At 34.5% G+C, this 22,549-nt stretch overlaps 1 protein-coding gene across 1 annotated transcript in view; it reads left to right on the top strand.

The window, feature by feature from the left end:
- The window catches only part of LOC118192242 (uncharacterized), a 282,365-nt gene that overhangs the window by 154,889 nt on the left and 104,927 nt on the right, over positions 1–22,549 (top strand). Inside the window, exon 2 of the mRNA XM_085816575.1 lies at positions 10,066–10,148. The gene's annotated coding sequence lies outside the window, so the exon portion shown is untranslated. The remainder of the gene's footprint in view (positions 1–10,065; positions 10,149–22,549) is intronic.

Genomic DNA, 22,549 nt, shown 5'->3' with positions numbered 1-22,549 from the left:
CAGTCTGTCTGTTTCAGAAGCAAATTATTCTGCGCATGTTTATTGGTCAACTGACTTTTATTGCCACATGTTGAGAAAACTAAAGGGGAAAAAAAAGCAAGCACTATATAATTTATGAGATAAGTAGGCAAACAGTATTCATCGTTTCGTTTTCCTCTTTTAATTAATATATTATCGATGAGTTGACTGTTTTATCAAAACAAGTGAACTAATGAGCTTGCGTAGATTTATTCCTACTGAAAAAGCGCGACACCATGCGATTAAATTTGGAATTTAACCTTGATATAGTTTGCGTAAGTTTTCTTTATTCTTTCTTTCTGTAATTCATTAAATTAAATGCAATTGCGGTTTTTGTGTAAAACACCATTTATTTAAAATAAAGAAATGAAATTGAAAAATAGACCTCTTCATTCCACTCCAAAGCTTTCTATCATTTATCATCTGCGTGGCTATCCGGAAGGAAAATCGTAATGACTTAGCATTGTAACCTTATTTAAGATTGTTTTAGTTTGCCAAAATGCTGCGTTACCGCCAGATATCGGCGCCAAATGTTTCCTGTTTGCATATTTCGATCGCCAAGTTCGAAGAATTATGAAACGAAAAATCTTCGTTATTTTTCTGTCATTAATTCAAATGAACTGTACAGAACTATAAGCAGAAATGAGAGTGAATTTTATATCAGATGTCTAGCAATAAAATTTAATTTGACAATAATAATCAACATTATTTTATTATTTTTTATTAATTATAAAATTGAAATAATTCTGGCTGAAAAAATTAAGTGCTGTAGAAGAATTTATCTCTAGAATTTGTGCACCTTTTTAGTTAATTATATTTGTAAACAAGTTTCTTAATTTTTTTTATAATTTAATATGATTGACTATATAAAGAAGAGTATGATTGACTAATTTTAGAGCAAAGTGTTCGGTAGTTAGTTAAAACCAACTGGCTTCATTCAGAGCATTCTTGAATTAGAACTCCTGTGAAATACCACTAATTTTTAAATAATATTATAAACCATGAGGGGGAAAAGTAGGAAAAATTCGAATGAAAAACTGACTTTTAGATGAGTAAATTATTTGAATATCATCTTTTACCCCTGAAATGCTAACGTATTGGAAAAAACTTGTGTCTACTAAACAATTGTAAATTTTAGGATAAATTTTCAAGAATTAACTGTAGTAACACATGTATTTTGCATAGTGATTACGTACACATTATTATTTAAACAGCGATCTTTATTTAGCTAAGCAATTCGTCGATTCGGGGAATCAACAAAGCAAGTAAATCCCAAAATTATTATTTTCTTTTATGGAAACTATATTTTTTTAAAAACCCATATTCCTTCCCCCCTCTCCGGATTTTCTGCTATCCTCAGAAAAATAAGGTTTAGAAAAGCAGTGAAAGTATATCAATATTATATGCATTTTATGTAAAAAATTTACTCATAAGACTAGATTTACTTCATGTGATTTTTGGTAAAAAGAAGTAAATATTTTTGCGATTCACATGGTATTCAAATTTGTTTTCGAATTTTGAATCTGACTTCCAGATATTGGAGTTGTTTGGAATCCTAAATAAGAATTAGTCGCCAAAACAATCGCTAGCTTGGCGACATACAGTGGCGTAGCAAGCATAACTGGAGCCCGGGGCAAAATAACGTTTTGGCGCCCCCCACAAAAAAACTTTCAGTAATATAGTGTATAGAATATATTCGTAATAAGAAAATAATGCAAATAATAATAAAATGCTGAATCTGCCATAAAATACTCAAAAATATATTAAGATTAGTCACTACCTAACTGCACTAGCCTTGGATTCTGAAATGCATCTGTGTCGGCGGAAAAATCTGACATACGATGATCTAGAATTAGTTAAAAAGGTGTTATTTATTTTACATATTTATATAAGTGTTTTTAAAAAGTACAGTTTTTAAACAATTAAAAGTTTAATATACATTATAGATAAATAGATATGTGGCAACTTGCCTACTACAACTCAACTCTGCCAGTCTGATAAACCATAGCAACCAAAAACAAAAATGATGTTTATTCCATTCAATTGTTATAAACGATTTGTCTCAAAAAATTGTACTACCATAATTGGTGACACGTATTTATTACGAATAGCAACCTTCAATGTTGCACGAATATGGAGTTTATATGTTTACATTCTGAGCAACAGTAAGTTATCCAGTGTGATGAGATGAAGTAAGACATCCACCTGTCATTTCAAGCTTTTTACCGCATTCCGGTGAGTCAACATATTTCTGTCATAATTTCAGCGGATATATATATCGTCTGCTGCATTTGAGCCTCCAATATCTCTGATTTCAAATACCAAGAAACTGTGTCACTATATACATATTGATTATTTTTCTATACATATTATTATTGTGCATATTCTATACATATTATTATTGTGCATATTCTATACATATTATTATTGTGCATATTTGATTGATCTAAAGTGGTTGACAACGATGCTGCTTCGCAATTGGCGCGAGTGGCAGTTAAGCCACCGCTTTTTTCTCGCCGAGACCCATCGTTTATGGTTCATTCAATTGGATGCGCAGTTGAGTCACATTACTGCCGACGAAACTCAATTTTATACAGTGATAGCCGCGTTAGAATCAGAGGTACTGCAATCAGCTCATGAAATAATTTTGAATCCACCGACGACGAACAAATACAAAAAAATTAATTTCTGTTTATGAAGAATCCGAGACAGTTAAAATCGAGCAGCTGTTGCATGATTTACGGTTGGGTGATATGAGGCCTTCTCACTTGCTGTCTAAAATGTCAGATTTAGTCGCCGGTAAACTAACGGATAACATTCTTAAAACATTATGGATGAATAGACTCCCATCTAACATGCAAACCATTTTAGCGGCCAGTAGCGAGCCACTTAAAAATCTTCCCGAAATCGCTGATAAAATTCACGAGATGGCCATTCCAGCGTAAATACACGTAATGCAGGCTCCTGGTCCAGGTATTGTGGCGTTACAAGCTTATATTGATGATTTGTTCAAACAGGTTGCTCAGTTAGTAGTCATCCAAGCTGAACCTTTTCAGCGCAACCGCTCCACATCACGTGGTCGAAATACACGCCGTAGCCAACTGAGGAAACGTTATCAAAGCCCTCCTCCGAGTATTTGTTTTTACCACCACAAATTTCGAAACAAGGCAAACAAATACCGCCCACCGTGTCGTTATAACGACCAGGGAAACGAGAAGGGCTGTTGCTCGAAATTGTGAACGACAGCGGCTGGAATTTTGCACGCCTTTTTCTCATCGAAAAGAATTCGGGCTTAAGGTTTCTTGTAGTTCTTGTCTTTTGATGTTTCTGTCGTTCCACCACGTTTTCACGAACAAAAGCGCCTTACCAAGTTACAACTTTATGTAGCAAATGGAACTCCTATTCAAACTTTTGGTGAACACCTGATATCTGTTGATTTAGAATTGCACCGCAACTTCCAATGGCCATTCATGATTGCTACTGTTTCAAGTCCTATTATTGGCGCAGATTTTTTTCAAAAATTTTCTTTTCTTGCCGATCTTAAGAATCGCCGTTTGATAGATTCCACAACCAACTTAACTTATCCGGGAGTAATTCGCAATAGTCAAGATTTGAGCATTAAACTGATTTCCGGTAACTACCCACGACATCAACTTCTCAGAGAATTCCCTACAAACACGCGCCCAGTTATGGGTATTTCCGAACCCAAGCAGAATGTATTACATTATATTGAAACTACCGGACCTCCGATTGACGCTAAACCAAGACGCTTACCTCTGGACAAGCTTAAAGCCGCCAAAGAGGAATTTCAATACGTGATGGAACAGGGAATTTGCCGTCCTTCAAAAAGTTCCTGCGTAAATCCGCTCCATCTAGTTCGAAAACGAAATGGTAAGTGGCGATTATCGCTGGTTAAATGCAGCTACAATTCCTGGTCGTTACCCAGTCCCTCACATTCAAGACTGTATGCAAGTTTTCGAGTGAAAAGCTATTTTTACAACCATTGATCTTGAGCAGGCGTATCACCAAGTGCCCGATAAGCCAACTGATATTCCAAAAACTGCGGTTATTACGCCTTTTGGACTATTTGAGTTTCCGGTCATGATTTCGGCTTATGCAATGCTGCTCAAACGTCCCAACGCTTCATGAACCAGGTGTTAAACGGCCTCGACTTTTGTGTACCTTATTTTGATGACGTCTTAATCGCCTCCTCTTCAGAGCAAGAACACCTTTCACATTTGAGAACAGTTTTTGAACGTTTTCAAAGGTACGGTGTCAGTCTTAATTCATCCAAATGCGTTTTTGGCCAACCAAGAGTATGCTTTCTTGGTCATGAAATTTCCTCTGATGGCGTTCGACCCCTTCCAGATAGAGTCACCACTATCCGCGATATGCCCGAACCATCTACAGTGAAGGACTAACGACTTAAGAAGATTTCTTGTTATGCTCAAATTTTATCGACGTTTCTTACCTCATGCAACAACCATACAAGCACCTCTAAATTCTTTTTTGGTTGGAATCAAGAAAAACGATAAACGTGTTATAACCTGGACCGCAGAATCTCGCGAAGCGTTCCAAAAATGCAAAAATGATTTAATTTCGGCAACAAATTTGCAGTATCCTTCCGCATCTAAACCGTTATCACTCTACGTTTATAAGGTATTTCTCCCGCTTTCCTAGCGTGCTTTCGTGGTGTAGTGGTTTTGCACGCTGGGCCGGTACTCCAGAGGTCCGCGGTTCGATTCCCGGCGAAGGCGATTGCTATTTTTTCAATCTCTCTTGCTTCCAAATATCCTAATGTCTCTACAGTGGCGCCCGAAATAAAAGGGGTGTTGAATGAGGATTCTCCACACCCAGGATTTGGCGATTGCGTCCCCTAAAAACCCCAGTCGCCCTTTAAAAAGGGGAGTATATAAGGTATTTCTTCCGCTTTCCTAGCGTGCCTTCGTGGTGCAGTGGTTCTGCACTCTGGGCCAGTACTCCAGAGGTCCGCGTTTCGATTCCCGGCGAAGGCGTTGCATATTTTTCATCTCTTCTGCTTCCAAAAAATAACTTAATATCTCTACACGTTGACGCATCAACGACAGGTATAGGAGCAGTTTTAAAACAGAAAGGTCAAGAATTATGGAAACCCCTTTCATACTTTTCTAAAAAACTCTTACTAGTACAAACCAGATACAGCACTTACGATCGCGAATTATTAGGAAATTATGAAGCTGTGAAATATTATATGCTATAGGCATATGCTATAGGGACGCGTTTTCATGATCTTCACAGATCACGAACCCTTAATCTATACTTTTCAGCAGCCTCTTTTCAACAGCGAAGAAAGCTTCTCCTCGTCAAATGAGACACCTAGACTTCATAGGGCAATTTTCAACAGATATCTGTTATATTGCGGGTTCGCAGAATATTGTAGCAGACATCTTGTCTCGTATTGAAGAACTAGCCGTTCCTTCGCCAATAAACTTTGCTGCCCTTGCGGATGAACAACACCGGAATTCAGAACTACAAACCCTCTTGAAAAGAAAATCTTCCACTAATCTCAACTTGCAGCCTATGCAGCTGTCACCTGGAAAATCACTTTATTGTGATGTTCAGGATTCAAGATTTCGACTTCCCTCCGGGTCGACTGTTCCTCCGGGTTTCGCCATGCCATTTTTAGTCAGTTACATCGTCTGTCACATCCTGGCATCAAGGCTTCAAGGAAACTTATATAGAAACGTTTCGTATGGCCTAGCATGCAAAAGGACATAGCCAACTGGATACGTTCATGCTTGGAGTGCCAAAGATCTAAAATTGTCAGACACACTACCAACCAACTTAAAAATTTTAATTTGTCCTCATCTCGCTTCAATCACGTGCACCTCGACTTGGTCGGGCTCTTATATTTATTAATAATAATATAATACATGAATAAAATTAATTATTGTGTATACATTTTTCTTACCTTGGATGAAGCAAATTTATCATTTACTTCATCAAAGTCGATCCTTCCAAATTTTTCTCTTTCCACACTTAAAAATGCTAGATGACTTAGGAGATCTTGTCCCACCTTTGATTGTAAATATGTGAAAATTTATTTTAATTTGCTGAACGAACGTTCATAGTAAGTAGTATTTAAAGTGCGACTCTTAGGTTTGGAAAAACATATTCTCTATAGATATGTAGTGGAGTTTTAGGTTCTGTTTCTTTTCTACTGCGGAGTAACGTCATGCAGTCACATTCACTGCTCAAAACAATTAGGGGATATTGTGGGTTCGGTATGAAATAACCATATAATCGATAACATTTTTGAACAAAAGAAAATAGAAGAGATTATAAAGGAAAATTATAACGTTTACAAAGTTGGGAATATGCAAATTTAGTCCTGCAGTATTCCTTAGTAAATTATACGACCTGCAGTATTCCTTTTGTAATAGAAGATTAAAAACAATTCACATGCGTTAAATGCTTCGTAGAAGTTAATATACAACGTCTCAGGAAGATGGCTTAGTTGAATTGGTAGCCAGGAAGGCCATCAGCCGTTTATAGGAGAGTCAAACGCAATCCATTGTAGCGGAAGCGTTACGAATCTCAAAAAATGTCATTTCCAGATTATGGAATTGGATTTTGGAAACTGGATATATTTGAGAAATTCGGGACAAGGTCGTGTTATCGTTTTAAAATAAAAAGCGGGAGATATACGTGCATTTCGTTTAAATATATATATCTACTTTGGAGAAATAAAGTGATCAGAAAGAACGTTTTGGTTGATGTACTGCAAACATTTTATTACACATTTTATCACACAAATCAAGAAAATAATTAATTATATTACAATAGTTATTAATTTTAAATATATTTTCCAGAAATCGATCAAAATAAAAATAGAAATTTTCCGGAAAATCTTGTTTGGAGACCATTTGGCGCCCCTGTACGAGCGGCGCCCGGGGCATCATGCACCCCCTTGCCCCCCTCTCGCTACGCCACTGGCGACATATTTTGCCAATTTAGCCATTTACTGAATGTTAAATAGACTAGGCCCTGTATTCTTCTTTCTCCGACAGAGTGCTTCTCTTTCAAGCATTTCATTTTACATTATGCAAAAGATACTACAATTTCACTAAAATTATTTACATATTTTAGGCAGTACTTTTATTGTGAGGTGAAAAACCACAAAATCCGCTGGACAGTGGCGGCAGTAAAAATTCGCAAAACTCTCGCGGTCTGGGAATTTTTATTAATGATTCCGCGAAAAGTCTGGCAGTCGAAGATTTACATTAACTTTTCTGAAAAGGGGAATATGTAGCAGAAATAAAGCAATAACACGATTAAGTAACGCGTAATTAGATAGGCACTGCATACACGCTTTTTAATTGAACTTTTTGGGAAAAAGTCAAACTTTCCATGAGTATTCAAAACAGTTATTTTAGAGCAAAACTAGCATTTAACTGAAGAATACTTTTGTACATTATATATACATGCGCAAAATTCTTCATTAAGTAGTAGGTTAATCATTCGGCATTCAAATTAATTGTTTGCGTTGAAGGCGAACAGAAATAATTTTTTCTAGTACTACAGAAGTTCAGCAAAATTTAATAAATTTCATCCTTCTAATTTGAAATTTGTGCTAGGATTGTTTTGCGTTTTCTAGGTGTAACAGGAACCTACCAGCAGCTGAGCGGTAAAGTCGCTGAACACTGGTAGTTTGGTTCGGATTTCGAAACTCGGCAAACGGGCTAGCTGCGCGGGCGTATTCGTGTTTTTCCATGTATGTAAACCATATAAGAGCCAATTCCTTTTAGAAAATCCTCCACGAAGGCATCTCTTCCCTTAGTCAGGTACCCTAGAATGCTTTCCTATAATAATCAGATAAATCAAATCAAACATATACCTATCAGGGTATTTTTGTTTAAATTGTAAGGAAAAGTAACGTAAAAGTAATTTAAAAAAATCTGATGTGTACACCACATGACTTCCTTGTACGGAATATTAAATTATACGCATTTTTTCTTGCATTTCATTTAAACGTATTGGATTGAATTAAATCTACTTCGCCGACAGCGCATACACCACAATAGAATAAATGTATTCTTTAAAATTCACTCTATTTCTTTACCATAGTGACACTCTGGCGCTAGGTTCAATTAACAGTATTATATTTCGTTCATATTATAACTCGGAATGCACAAAATTTATATCATTTAAAGAATTATCTAATCGTTGCCACATGTTCCATTCAAATACTATGATAAAACTAGAACGATGTATAAAAGAAATTAAGCAAACAAAACAAAAAAGAAACAGTTTTTCACAGACGATTGAGTATTTCTCATTCAATTAATTCAGTTCTCACTTCGCGACAAGGCAAAAATACATAAAAACTCAAAATACCTGTATTAAAAATTACGAAGTAAATCTTAAACACTTATTTCCTCGAAAAAATTCCAGAAAGGATTAAGCATGATTTAATTCGCAATAATAAATGAAGGCGTTATCTTTGTTGTTGCGAAGCTAAGTTTCTCTAGACCGGCAACAAATCCACTATCCTGCTGTTTCAAATGTAAACAATCAATGGCCGCCATTAAGAAAAGTATTAGGCTTAGCTGCACGTAAACAACTTTAAAATTGTTGATAATTCTAAAAATATTGCATAGAGATTTACTAAAGGCATAAAAACCTTAACCGGAAGATAAGAACAACTTAATTCAATCATTTTAAAGCAAAAATGTACAATTTACAAACATATAAGAGTATAAAACTGAGATCACGGAGCCAGGTAACAGAGTATATATATATATAAATATATTTATATACGTTTGGTGCGGCCGATTGCAACCAAAATACGAGGTGCACATCTACATGTTATAGCAGTCCTATATACAAAATTTCAACGTTCTGAAGCTACTCGTTTTTGAGTTATGCGAGATACGTACGTACGTACATACGTTCGTACAGACGCCACGAAAAATTCTCTTCAGAATTCATTTTAAAGCAGTTTTATAATGTTTTTGAAGGAAAAGAGTATTTTATTCTGTCCTTACGTCCAGATATCACGCAAAATCATCGTTAAATTGCATTCGATAGCGGTCAAAATGAATATTTTCGTTGAAACATGCTGCGTGAAACTTTTCGCGATTACAATACTTCCTTTTTACTTCGTACAAAGAAGTAAAAAAGAAAAGCTTAAAGGTTTCAGATTTTAAATTACATCCAAAACGGCGTTTTTCAACATTTTGTGTGTTACCTTTATTGATTAAATATCATGTTCTTCACACTTTAACCATAAAAATCAGTTCAATAGCAATCTCTCAAAATAATTTTAAATTGAGCATATCCTTTAGAATTTCTGATACACAGTTCCGCCGCGCTGGAGATAAAAATGTTTTTTCTATACAGCGTTGCCATGACTCGCTTTGAAATCCTTGAATTTGTTAATCAAAATTCTTTAAAGTTTTACAAAATATGAAACCGATAATAAAATAACTTCAAAATTTCAAATTTGGGCTTCCATATGCCCATATTCGCAGTAGGATTACGTCATTCAAAATTGGAAGGCTTTAGGTACCGTTGTTTTATCGCAATACGAGAAACATATATATATATTGATGCAGATTTTTCGTTATTTAATTTCGTCAAATATAATGCAGGGCGATAATATTTGGTGGCAACTGTCTGAAAAATGAAACGGACATTCAGAATGATTCCACGCAAAATCGCAAAAGAAAACAATAGTCCCTCAGGCACAAAGCCTCTTTGGACTAATAATTTAACAGTTATTAATAATTAATAATTTATTTAAAAATTAAGAAAATGTTTGATATTCGCTTAATAATTCCTCTAGAATTCGCGAAAATATTCGTAGAAATTTGCATTGTGATTAAGATGCTCCGTAATTGCTGTGCGTTGAAGCATTTTCTTATTCTGTGCAATTAAATTTGAATGCATTAATTAAAACGTTATTTTGAACACCATTAACACTTTGAAATAAATATTCAATTTATGATTTTTTTTAATTGGAAAATAAATTTTTCAGTTTTTAAAATTGTTGTTTAATCTTTTCAGATTTAAGGTTCCAGCATGGTTATCAGAAAAAGAAACCGGTTAGTTGCTAAGCCTGGATATAACTACTTGCGATTCTGAATACTGTAAGTAATTTATAGATATTTTTAAGTATGTATTTATTTTTAACGTTTACAAAAATGTACTGTATTCAGGCCAAGTATAAAACTTACCCGATTTCAACATTATCTGAAATCTGAAAAAATGGAATACATTTTAACCATTAACATCATAAATTTTAAACCATTTAGCACTTTATTTTCTCAAAAACACTTCTGTATGGTATTTTAAATTATTCCGGTGCATAAAATGCATGACATTGTTACGCTTAATTTTATTTATTTATTTGGTTGCTTCCCCCCCCCCCGGTCATGGTTTGAAAAGACCAAGCTTTCTTGTTCTTTCATTTATTTATTTTATTGTATTTTTGTGGCACGATCGTTTGAAGTAACAAAGTTTTGCAAATGGTTTTCCCTTTTCTCCCTTACCGTAATGTTTTTTATTACGGTGTTTTGCCCTTCGTGGTTTTTTTGTACGTTGTTTTTTTTTCTTGTAGCTCGAGAAGATGTGATTACAAGAAAAAAAAATCTGATGTGTACGCCACATGACTTCCTTGTACGGAATATTAAATTATACGCATTTTTCTTGCATTTCGTTTAAACTTATTGGATTGAATTAAATCGACTTCGTCAACAGCGCATAAACGACAATAGAATAAATGCACTCTTTAAAATTCACTATATTTGTTTACTATAACGACACTCTGGATGCACAAAATTTATATCCTTTGAAGAATTATCGTTGCCACATGTTCTATTTAAATACTATAATAAAGCTAGAAGGATGTATAAAAGAAATTAAGCAAACAAAACAAAAACAAAAAAAAAAAAAACAAAAAAAAACAGTTTTTCACAGACGATTGAGTATTTCTCATTCAATTAATTCCGTTTTCACTTCGCGACAAGGCAAAAATACATAAAAACTCAAAACATCTGTATTAAAAATTACGAAGTGAATCTTAAATACTTATTTCCTCGAAAAAATTCCAGAAAGGATTAAGCATGATTTAATTCGCAATAATAAATGAATGCGTTATTTCTGTGTTGCGAAGCTTAGTCTCTCTAGATTGGCAACAAATCTACAATTCTGCTGTTTCAAATGTAAACAAATATGTCCGCCAAGTTATTTAAAACTTAACCGCACTTAAACAGCTTTTAAATTGTTGATAATTGTATAAATATTGCTTCCAGAATTACGAAAGGCATAAAAACCTTAACCGGAAGATAAAAACAACATAATTCAATCATTTTTAAAGCAAAAAATGTACAATTTACAAACATATAAGAGTAAAGAAACTGAGATCACTGAGCCGGGTAACAGAGAGGATATATATATAAATATATTTATATACGTTTGGTGAGGCCGATTGGAACCAAAATACGAGGTGCACATCTACATGTTATAGCAGTCCTATATACAAAATTTCAACGTTCTGAGGCTACTCGTTTTTGAGTTATGCGAGATACGTACGTACGTACGTTCGTGCAGACGCCACGAAAAATTCTCTTCAGAATTAATTTTAAAGCAGTTTTATAATTTTTTGGAGGAAACGAGTCTTTTATTCTGTCCTTACGTACAGATATCACGCAAAAACATCGTTAAATTGCATTCGATAGCAGTCAAAATGGATATTTTCGTTGAAATATGCTGCCTGAAACTTTTCGCGATTACAATACTTCCTTTTTACTTCGTACAAGGAAGTAAAAAGGATTTAAAAACAATAAATGCATTTAAAGTATATCTAACTGATATAAATGAAAACACTTTAAACTTTTAACAAATGTATGGAACTAATTCTAACTACTAATTGTTTCAAATCTGACTCTTCCTCCTCAAATGTTACCTTAAAGCTTTGGTGCATGTAATCACTGATAGCTTAACTAAACAAGAAAATAAACCACCACTTGTGAGGAACAAATTAAAATATTGCAACACAAAATTACCAATCCCGTGACTTCACCGAGAAGCAATCTGAGACTTTGGAGTCTCTATACGAATCTAAGTAACTTCTTATCAAGTCTTCAACCTATGGGTCGACAACTAAAAGATGGATCAAATCTTTAACTTGCCACCAAGCTAACGTGATAAATTCTAATTTTCTCTTGAGCAGAGGCATTTTGTAAATAGGCAGGCTCGACAGGCGTATAGCCAACGTTAATCTAATGCATAGTACAATTATACGGTTAAGAATTCTTACCCTAATTTTATATTAAACCACTCGCCAATCAAATCTGCATAATTCTGGAATGAGCGAGTCGGTGATGAAATGAAACGTAAAGAAAAGATGCAAATTAAACTTTAGCATGTTAATGAAACTCAGATACGGCAAACTATATTATTGTCATTAACAACAGCGCCATATAACCCCATGTATTGTATATACGCGACAGAAACATTTAGTTTCATTTTATTTATTAGCCCAAAAGGGAATATTAGCCTCGAAATGGGATTTTGCGTCGGTTCACTATAAACGACGTATTATTTTTAAAATTGTTGCAACCAAATATTATTGCCCCGTATTATTTTTTGAGAAATTAAATAGTAAAGAATCTGCATGTATGCGTGTATATTGCTCGAATTGTGAAAAAAAACAGCCGTACCTAGAGCCATCAAATTTTGCCAAACATGTGCACTTGGAAGCCAGAAAAGTAATTCATTGTATTACTATTTCTTATTCTTCTTCACCTAAAACCTATTGCTTGTTTTTTTGCCTAAAGGAAAAAAACCACTTGTTCCAAATTTGAAATTTGCTTTAATTTTTATTTCATATTTTGTAAAGCTTAATGAATTTTTGATTAACAAGTTCAACGATTTGAAAGCAAGGTTTGGCAACAAATACTGTTCGAAACAAAATATTTTAATCTCCAGCGCGCGAGACTGTTGCCATTCGGAAAAATGTAAGAAAAATGTCTTTCTATTTTAATTAACAAACTCATGAAAGCAATGTATTGCCGCGCGCAGAAATAAAATACAGGGTGTTTGTAAAGTCCCGGACCCATTTTGATGTTTAATAACTCATAAAATAATAAAGATATAAACAAACTTATGGCATTTATTGATGGAATAACTTATATATTTTCTATTTCAGGTTTGAATATCTTTACTTTTGTAAATATCGTCTGCGCTTGTGGTTAATTTCAGATAGTTTCATTTTCCAGTCTAAATATCTGTACTTTTCTAAATATCGTCTGCTTATTAATTGCATTTTTCTCTCTTTTGTTTTTGGCAATTATTGCAATGTTATGTTTACTTTTGATGTTTTTGTTCTAGTACTTTTGTATGTGATGTTTTATTCGATCGGATATTAAGGCGAATGCATACACCATAACACATGCTTTCCGGTACCTGGCGTGAAATTGAATATCGACTTGATATTCTCCGTGCGACGAAGGGGTCACATGTGGAAGTTCATTGACAAGGGCCATGAAACTTTTTGAGTCTTATCTAACCAGTTATGTTATTAATTTTAATTTATCTTTATTATTTTATGAGTTATTAAACATCAAAATGGGTCCGGGACTTTAGGAACACCCTATATTTTTATCTTCCATGTGCCAGCGTGTCGCCATTCAGTAAAACGTAACATACTCTCAAATTTAGTCTGGAAGGTTACTGAATAATGAACTAAAAGATTTAAAAGTAATAAGCACAGTTCTTAAGAATATTTTTTTTTCTTCTGTTTTTTAATGTGATTGATTTAAATACACATGCATTAAAATAAGAAAAGTGTAATTAGAAATATTCAATATTTTTATAAAATTACACTAGCTGGATTCATTATCATTAAAATCACTAAATACTTTTTCCTTTTTATGATAAATATATTAGGCGGCTGGCGGCGAAAGCTATTAGTTTTTAAAGAAATAATACAGCGGAAATAAAGTATGACAGTGTGTATTCGGGAATTGTGGAGATATGCTATTTTAAATATTGCTCATGAATTGGATTTTGTGTGACGTAAGTGCGAAGAACGTTATATTTAATAAATAAAGTTAATACATAATAAGTTAATAATAAAGAGTTTGTTAACCATATAACTGATGAAAGTGAAAAATGATATGATGAACTGAGTTAAGACTGAAGAAAATATAAAATGCATGCCAACACTTAACACTGTAAGGGGAATTCTGAACATACGCTGTTAGGCAGCTTTGAAAATGTTTGTGATTTTGTTGTTGAACTGTGTGGCGTAAATGGGAAGGAAAAGATGCATAATAACAAAGCAAAAATGATAAATAAATAAATAAATAAAGTGTTAGTAGGAGTGAGTGCAAGAGCAGACTAACTACCTCAGCGAGAGAGTAAAAAACCTTAACAAACTCTTTTGGGCGACCGTTAAAATCTAAAACCTTTCTTTTTTTTTTTTTTTTTTTTTTTTTTTTTTTTTTTTTTTTTTCAAATTTATAGTTTTACAAGATTATTAAAAAAATATGAAAATTTCAGATTCCCAGCCTGTAATTTCCGTTTTAATTATGTTGTATTACTTTACACACTATTTAAATGAGTTTAATCTTTAAAATTCACATGAGAATTGCATTGGGGGGGGGAGTCTAGACCCAGGAAAATTACAGATACGGTCTATTTAGCTAATAATGTTGTAAAGACATTAGGTTATTTCGCAGCAGGAAACATGAAAAATGAGCAAGGCCCTCGCCGGGACACGAAGCATGGACCTCTGGAATACGCGTCGAGCGTGCTGACCACTACACCACCAAGGCATGCCAAGAAGCTAGGAGAAATATCTTAAAATGTAAAGGTGATCTTTCGTGATTTCCACCCTAAATGCAAAAACACTGTTTTGTGAAAGGATAATATAAGGTATCAAAACTGTATGTATTTACACGGAAATCCAGTCGTCAAGTAATAGGACTAAGGGAATTACTAAATTTAAGCAATTTTTTTAATATATCAGTTTATAAATATGTTATTTAATAATTACGAATGCATATAGGTATTAGTTATTTTTAATAATTATATCGTTATTTTTAATAATTATATACATTTTTGGGGGAAGGGAAACGACGTAACTTTTCGTGAAATTTATAACAAACATCTTGAAAAACATCCCGACATTTCGAAGACAAGACTGAAATCGAAATCTAACTATTTTTGCAACAGTGGCAATACATTTTATTGTCACAAAATTAGAGAATTGAAAATGCTTTAATGCCAGATATTATAAAAAATTTATATGGTTTTTATGTTAATATTTTTCGTTTGTGAAAAGGCGAAAATTGGTTGAGCAACGGCCTATCGGGCAGCTCTAGAGAAACTGATAGAGAGCAGTGGTAGATTGTCCCACTTCTGTCCTTTGCAGGTAAGCTTTTCGTAAGTGTAACGTAAAAGTGTTAGCTTCCGTTAGAAAGTCCTTTCGGAAACACCTCCCTCGTAATAAGCATATAATGTACTAACCGAAAATCCGAAATTTCATGAAAAACCATTTTGTGCGTTGTTATTATGCAACTAAAATGCGCTTTTTTTCTACCCAAACAAGCAGCGCATATGCCGCCGCAGAACGGAGTGGGGGTAGTTATTTGTACAAAATATATTTACGATACTTCGAAGTCCCTTTACATGCCCCCCTCACTTTCGTTATAAGTTTGCTCAAGATTTATGGGAATTTTTCATTGAAAATGCATCGAATGTTTGGTAAATTCTTGCACATCCCTCGTTGCGCAAGTGGTGTCTCATGTGTGCGCTCAGCAGTGCACGATCGTCGTCGGCTTTCGATTTGATCACATCATCGTCTGCCTGTGACTGCCCTTTTTCCTGGAGGAGGTAACCCCCCCTTCAAAGAACCACCCCGTCCAACTTTTTCTTCTGCCGCTTCTCACCACGCTACGCCGGCGACCAAATTATTCCACGAACTCGCCAATCTCTCCCCTCCACACACACATTTTCCTTTCCCCCTTTTGCGGGCAGAAGGGAAGGTCGAGAAGACGTTATCACGTGATGTCCCTTCTGGCGCGTTCGCAGACCCTCCCTGGCCGCCCCCCTTCTTCTGCGTGCGTCCCCCCATCTGGCGCCCGTCCACCGTTCAATAAGTTTCGCGCTCTCCGCTCCTGGTAGAACTCACTGGCCATCGAACGTTCGCCGACGGGGGGGGGGGAGAACGAGGAGGTGGTTCCTGCCAAAAAAGAACGCGCGACGCGTTCTATGTCATCCAAGTCGTCGCGTCACCATCCATTTCACCACCCTTCCTTTCCTTCTGACCATTTTACCTTCGATGGAAGATTCATCTTCGCCTGTGGTACTATCGAAAGCATTTCGAAACGAGTGATTGGAAGTTACCAGACTGAACGATCCTTCAGAGAGCGAAAAGCATTATGGGAAAGATGCAGTCATTGATATTTTCGACTCTGTTGTCAACAATAAATTACATTTCTACTCGTCTCGCCGTTGGACTAAAGTGCGAATATTCCAGATAAAAAATATCGGAAAATAAAGCAATGTTAGGGTACCGTACATTTAAAAATCACTTCTGTCGCAAATGTCGTGCCACCCTAAAATTTTTAGATATGTCTAAAATGTTGAAATAAAGCATTAACGCTTTATTTTACTTTGATCTGATGTGGGGAAATAGGAGAAGAAATGGGCGGGACACCAAAATTTCATCACTGATTGTACAGGTGGATAGAGAAAAGTTCATACATGACTGTGATTCAGGGATGATGATTATTATAAACGTACCTTTGAGATCTTTGCATTTGCACATTCTTCCTGTCCCTTGGAAACTCCTTTATAAATCACACTATAACTATTTTACACTAAACGTCGCTCTGAAATGTGTAGCATTTAGTACCTGCCATTCATTGGGCGAAGTTTGTATTCCGAAAAAGGCATGGATGTTTCTAAATATGTAGTCTCTTTGCAACAAGAAGGCACTTCAAATACCGTCGAAAGCCCTTTTCAGAAGTTGAGACCTGGATTCGTCCCCCGGGTGGGGGTTTCTCCATCAGAAATGGAATGGAGCTAGACAGACTCGTCCTGACACCTATAGGGTGCCCAAGCTGTAGGTTGTACTCCTAATAAGGTGCCCAAGCCAACGACAGGCACAGCTCTGTGCTTCTTGGCCATGATGAATTCATAGACATGATCTAGACTGGATTCAAATCAAAAGGATAAGTCATACATCAAAGGCTAATTTATTTTACTCATACCATATTCCTTTATTATGATACTAGTTGACGTTTCTTATTGTTAATGTTAAAACGAACAAAAAATGTACGTATGATCAACGAGCTATAAATAGACACCAAGGCATTTTCAAAATATCCAAATGGTATTTCAAAATACAATAATTAGAATTCTATGCAAAGAAACGCAGAGTGTATGACCGAGACAAGCAACATGGAGAGACCTCCCTGTACGAGAAAGGTGAGAACGCTTCACATTATGTAGAGGATTCATTGCTGAGCACTTACTTCCCAGACGGTATAGTGATTCGACTGCGATATCGAAGTGACCGGGTTCGAATCCCGGAGAAGGCATGGATGTAAATTGCCTGTTTCCTCGTAGGAGGTAACGGTAGCCGCCTATTAGGTGCCTCCATAATAAAATGAACACCACTACTGGCCTTAGTAAAGCCTAAAAATGGCTAGTGCCCGCCATTAAAAAAAAGTCTTTGCTGAGCTGGATCCCGAGGCGAGTGCATTATGTTCTATAATGGATGTTGTGTTAGAACAGTAGTGAGACGGAGCGAAACCTGTAAATCCATAGGGAAAGTTCTGACGCTCCGTCCAGTTTCCCTATCCCTGGCTAAGATCATCGAATACTGGAAGATTGTCTCCTACGACTGATAGTTGCAAATGAGTAAGTAAATGAATTCGTTGCTGTTGTTAATAATAACTTATTCAGCGAATACATTTTAGTCTGAATAATTGCTTTGTTTTGATTTGGACTCGGATCTGGGATTTTCGATTTGGCATACTTGTTGAATTAATTTCGAAGTTAATTTTGATTTCCGTTTGCTATCTACAACACTGGCACACCGAATGTTATAACAGGTTAAGACTGAGATTAAAAGTTAAATTGTTTGCGACATGCATCTGCAGTTAATTTTCCTCTATTCTCTTATAGTGCGGATTATTTACGTTGAGAGATTGAAATAAGGTAATTCTGTTCAATCGGCAAAGAATAAGACGATAAGCAGTACCATATTTTGTTTGAAAAAATTTTAAAAATGTATGCATATTTGTCTCGTATATACTAATACGCAGGCGGGTATTGCTTTCTCAGCACATACTGAAGCTAGGTTGCGAAACATGTTTTACAGCTTTTTCTGTTAAAAAATTTGCGGAAGTAATTTAAGACGTAACATATCTTGGGACATCTAAAATGAGGTTTTTAATCTTTCTCATTATAAGCTTCGCTAATGGAGTATTTATTGCTTTAAAATTTAATTTAAACTATAAATAGTAACAATAACAACAGCAATAATAAAATTGGAAAATTATGGATGAAAATATATGTAGCATCGTTTATGATTTTAACTGAGAGGTTTAAGGTACTAAATTAATAATTCTGGTACTCAAGCCACAGCATTTTTTTTTTTCAAGGATGTTCAACGTCCTTTTCTCTGTTATGATTGCATAAGTTGTTTTTTTCCCGTTATTTGCAATCCCGCAGTTCAAGAGAAAGGTTCTATTTAACTTTCAGATATAGTTTGCAAATGTTTCCATGTTACGCTAATTCTTGTCGCTTTAACATTTAGTTCCTCGGCATATTCTTTTCTTATATATATTATTATGTTATTAGCGGAAAGTCTCAGAGTCTCAAAACGGCATTTTGAGTCGTTTCACTTTCTACGTTCGCTTACTTTTCAAACTGTTGCCACCAAATATTATCGTCATGTATTATATTTAAAGAAAATAAATAATGAAGAATTTTCATGAACGCATTAATGTTTCTCGCATTGTGAAAAAACAACGGTACCTGGAGCCATCAAATTTTGAATAACGTAGTCTTCCAACGGAACATGGGCACTTGGAAGCTCGAATTTTGAATTTCGAATTGGTTTTATTTTCTATTTCAATTTTGTAAAACTTTAACGAATTTCTGATTAACAAACTCAGCGATTTCAAAGCGAGCAGAGGCAACACTGTACGAAAAAAAAAAACATTTTTTTTTATCTCCAGCGCGCGAGACTGTGTATCGGAAATTCTAAAGATAAGCTGTTTTTAAATATTTTGGGATATTGCTGCTGAATTGAAAGTTAAGTTCAAGAACATGATATTTAATAAATAAAAGTAACACACAAAACGTTAAAAAAAAAAAAAAAAAAAAAAAAAAAAAAAAAAAAAACACCTTTTGGGCGTAATATAAAATATGAAACCTTTCACATTTTTTGTTGTTGCTGTTATTTTTGCTTGTTAAATATTACCAGGAATGGTTGTTTGGAGGCAAAAACACCATTACTAGGAATTACAGTGTGATTTATGGGCTTACTCCCTAGCCTTCTCCTTATATTATTAGACGGTGAGCAGGGCTTGTTTCTCATATGTAATCAGATCTAGATCACGCAAATAAAGTCATACCCTTACGGGTTTGCGTTTTGATGACGTCATTTTGAAGTAATTCCGGTAAATCGAGAGTTGATTGTCACGATTTACCCGGATAGTGGTCCACGGTAAACTCAAAATCACGGTCGAATCACAAGAGCACAATTTAAGAACACAGGAATGTGAAATAGCCAATATTACATTTAACAAGAAAAGAAAAATATATATACTCTATTTATAATATGTTACAACATATACTGTATTAAAATATTAATATATACTGTATTTTAAAATATACATACAATATATATTTTAATACAGTGTATATTTATAATATATATTGTATTAAAATATATATTGCATGTAAATATATACATAACTTATCTGCATTTTCAAACACTTTAATCTAGAGAATTAGTTGCGTAAATTAAGTCAGTATTCAAAACAAAGAGAAAGTATTGTGAATAACGGAAGATGAAATATCACTACAAATGATGAAACTAAGTTACAAGCGCTATTAAAGGACAATTGTTTACATGATCACCAAAGCAGTGTCATTGAGTTCAAACTCTCTTAAAAGATCAGTTAGGACTTCCTTTTTTTGTTGCTTTTCGACAACGATTTTTCCACCGCTCTGCAATAAAGAAACTTAACTTTTTCGAAGACATAGTTCGATTAATCAATCTCCGGTATGTGAGGAGTTTCTAAGGAGTTATCGCCTTTCCTCGTACGTACTTTTGTGGTGTAACTGATAGCAAGTACATCTAGTAGTCGAAGTTGTGTGTTTGAATCCCGGAAAGAATATAGAGTAATTTTTTTTTTTTTTTTTTTTTTTTTTTTTTTGTTTCTCGCTCCGAAATACCTATATTAGCTCTGTACTGCTGCCGAATTAAAGTGTGTTGGATTATAATTCTTCTTCACGAGGATTTGGACGAGTGCGTTTCATTCCTCCTCCCCCCCCCAGAAATACTTTAATGTAGAAAATATAAGGAATTACCGCCTTGGAACGTACGTATTCGCGTGTTGTAACTGGTCGGTTTTCTAGCTGGGAATAGGAGGATTCTGGATTTAAATCCCCACCAATGCATCGCGGATTTTCCGTGTTTCATGCTCCGAAGAATTTTATACTTCCTCACGTCCACAAAATGTGTAAAATTTTTTATCTATCATATGTGTAAAATTTGTACGTAATATCTATTATTGTTTAGATGGGCACGAGACTAACACTATAGCGATAATCATAAATGTATTTTTTGAACGTCATTTTAATATTCCTCGAGTTTTTTTCGCATTTCGTTTAACATACTCTAGGCAAATGCCGGTATATTCAAACATCGTAAAATTAAGGTATCCGAACACATTCGGAGCACTTTTTACTTCCTTGTACGAAGAAAAAGGAAGTATTGTAATCGCGAAAACTTTCAGGCAGCATATTTCAACGAAAATATCCATTTTGACCGCTATCGAATGCAATTTAACGATGTTTTTGCGTGATATCTGTACGTAAGGACAGAATAAAATACTCTTTTCCTTCAAAAAATGATAAAACTGCTTTAAAATTAATTCTGAAGAGAATTTTTCGTGGCGTCTGTACGAACGTATGTACGTACGTATCTCGCATAACTCAAAAACGAGTAGCCTCAGAACGTTGAAATTTTGTATATAGGACTGTTATAACACGTAGATGTGCACCTCGTATTTTGGTTGCAATCGGCCTCACCAAACGTATGTAAATATATTTATATATATATCCACTCTGTTACCCGGCTCAGTGATCTCAGTTTCTTTACTCTTATATGTTTGTAAATTGTACATTTTTTGCTTTAAAAATGATTGACTTATGTTGTTTTTATCTTCCGGTTAAGGTTTTTATGCCTTTAGTAAATCTGTATGCAATATTTTTAGAATTATCAACAATTTTAAAGTTGTTTAAGTGCCGCTAAGCCTTTTTTTTCATGGCGGCCATTGATTGTTTACATTTGAAACAGCAGACTAGTGGATTTGTTGCCAATCTAGAGAAACTTATCTTGGCAACAACAAAGATAACGCCTTCATTTATTATTGCCAATTAAATCATGCTTAATCCTTTCTGAAATTTTTTCGAGAAAATAAGTGTTTAAGATTTACTTCGTAATTTTTTATGAGCTTTTATGTATTTTTGCCTTGTCGCGAAGTGAGAACTGAATTAATTGAATGAGAAATACTCAATCGTCTGTGAAAAACTGTTTCTTTATTGTTTTGTTTGTTTAATTTCTTGTATACATCGTTCTAGCTTTATTATAGTATTTGAATAGAACATGTGGCAACGATTAGATAATTCTATTCTTTAAATGATATAAATTTTGTGCATTATCAGTTATAATATGAACGAAATATAATACTGTCAAGTGAATCAAGCGCCAGAGTGTCGCTATGGTAAACACATACTAGAGGGAATTTTAAAGAATGCATTTATTCTATTGTGGTTTATGCGGTGTCGGCGAACTAGATTTAATTCAATCTAATAAGTTTAAATGAAATGCAAGAAAAAATGCGTATAATTTAATATTTTGTACAGAGAAGTCATGTGGTATACACATCATATTTTTTCTTTCAAAAGTACAGTATAGGTATTGTTAACGCTGAAATGAAGTGAAGCCAGTGTAATGTTTTTGTATTGTTTTAACTTAATGGATCTAGCAACTTATAGTAAAAAAGAAATGGAGTTAAGCTGATAGCTATTATTTTGTGTGTTCTGATTATATAATTCTAAGGCGATTGTGCTGATAATCTAATATGCACTTAACTCTGGATGGCTAGCGAGTCTATCCAAGTAGAAAATGTAATGTTCTTATTGTGTAAACAATATTAAAATATTTGAATACAGTCGTATAAGTCTGGTGTGTAAACTTCATTATGTGAATTTCATGACTTTTGGTTTTAGTGTG

The sequence above is a fragment of the Stegodyphus dumicola genome, chromosome 5 (assembly GCF_044657685.1).
Source record: "Stegodyphus dumicola isolate Sdum_Otavi_A_Nest chromosome 5, ASM4465768v1".
Lineage (NCBI taxonomy): Eukaryota > Metazoa > Arthropoda > Arachnida > Araneae > Eresidae > Stegodyphus > Stegodyphus dumicola.
Note: the sequence above shows the minus strand (reverse complement) of the source record. Positions and strands in the feature narration are given on the sequence as shown.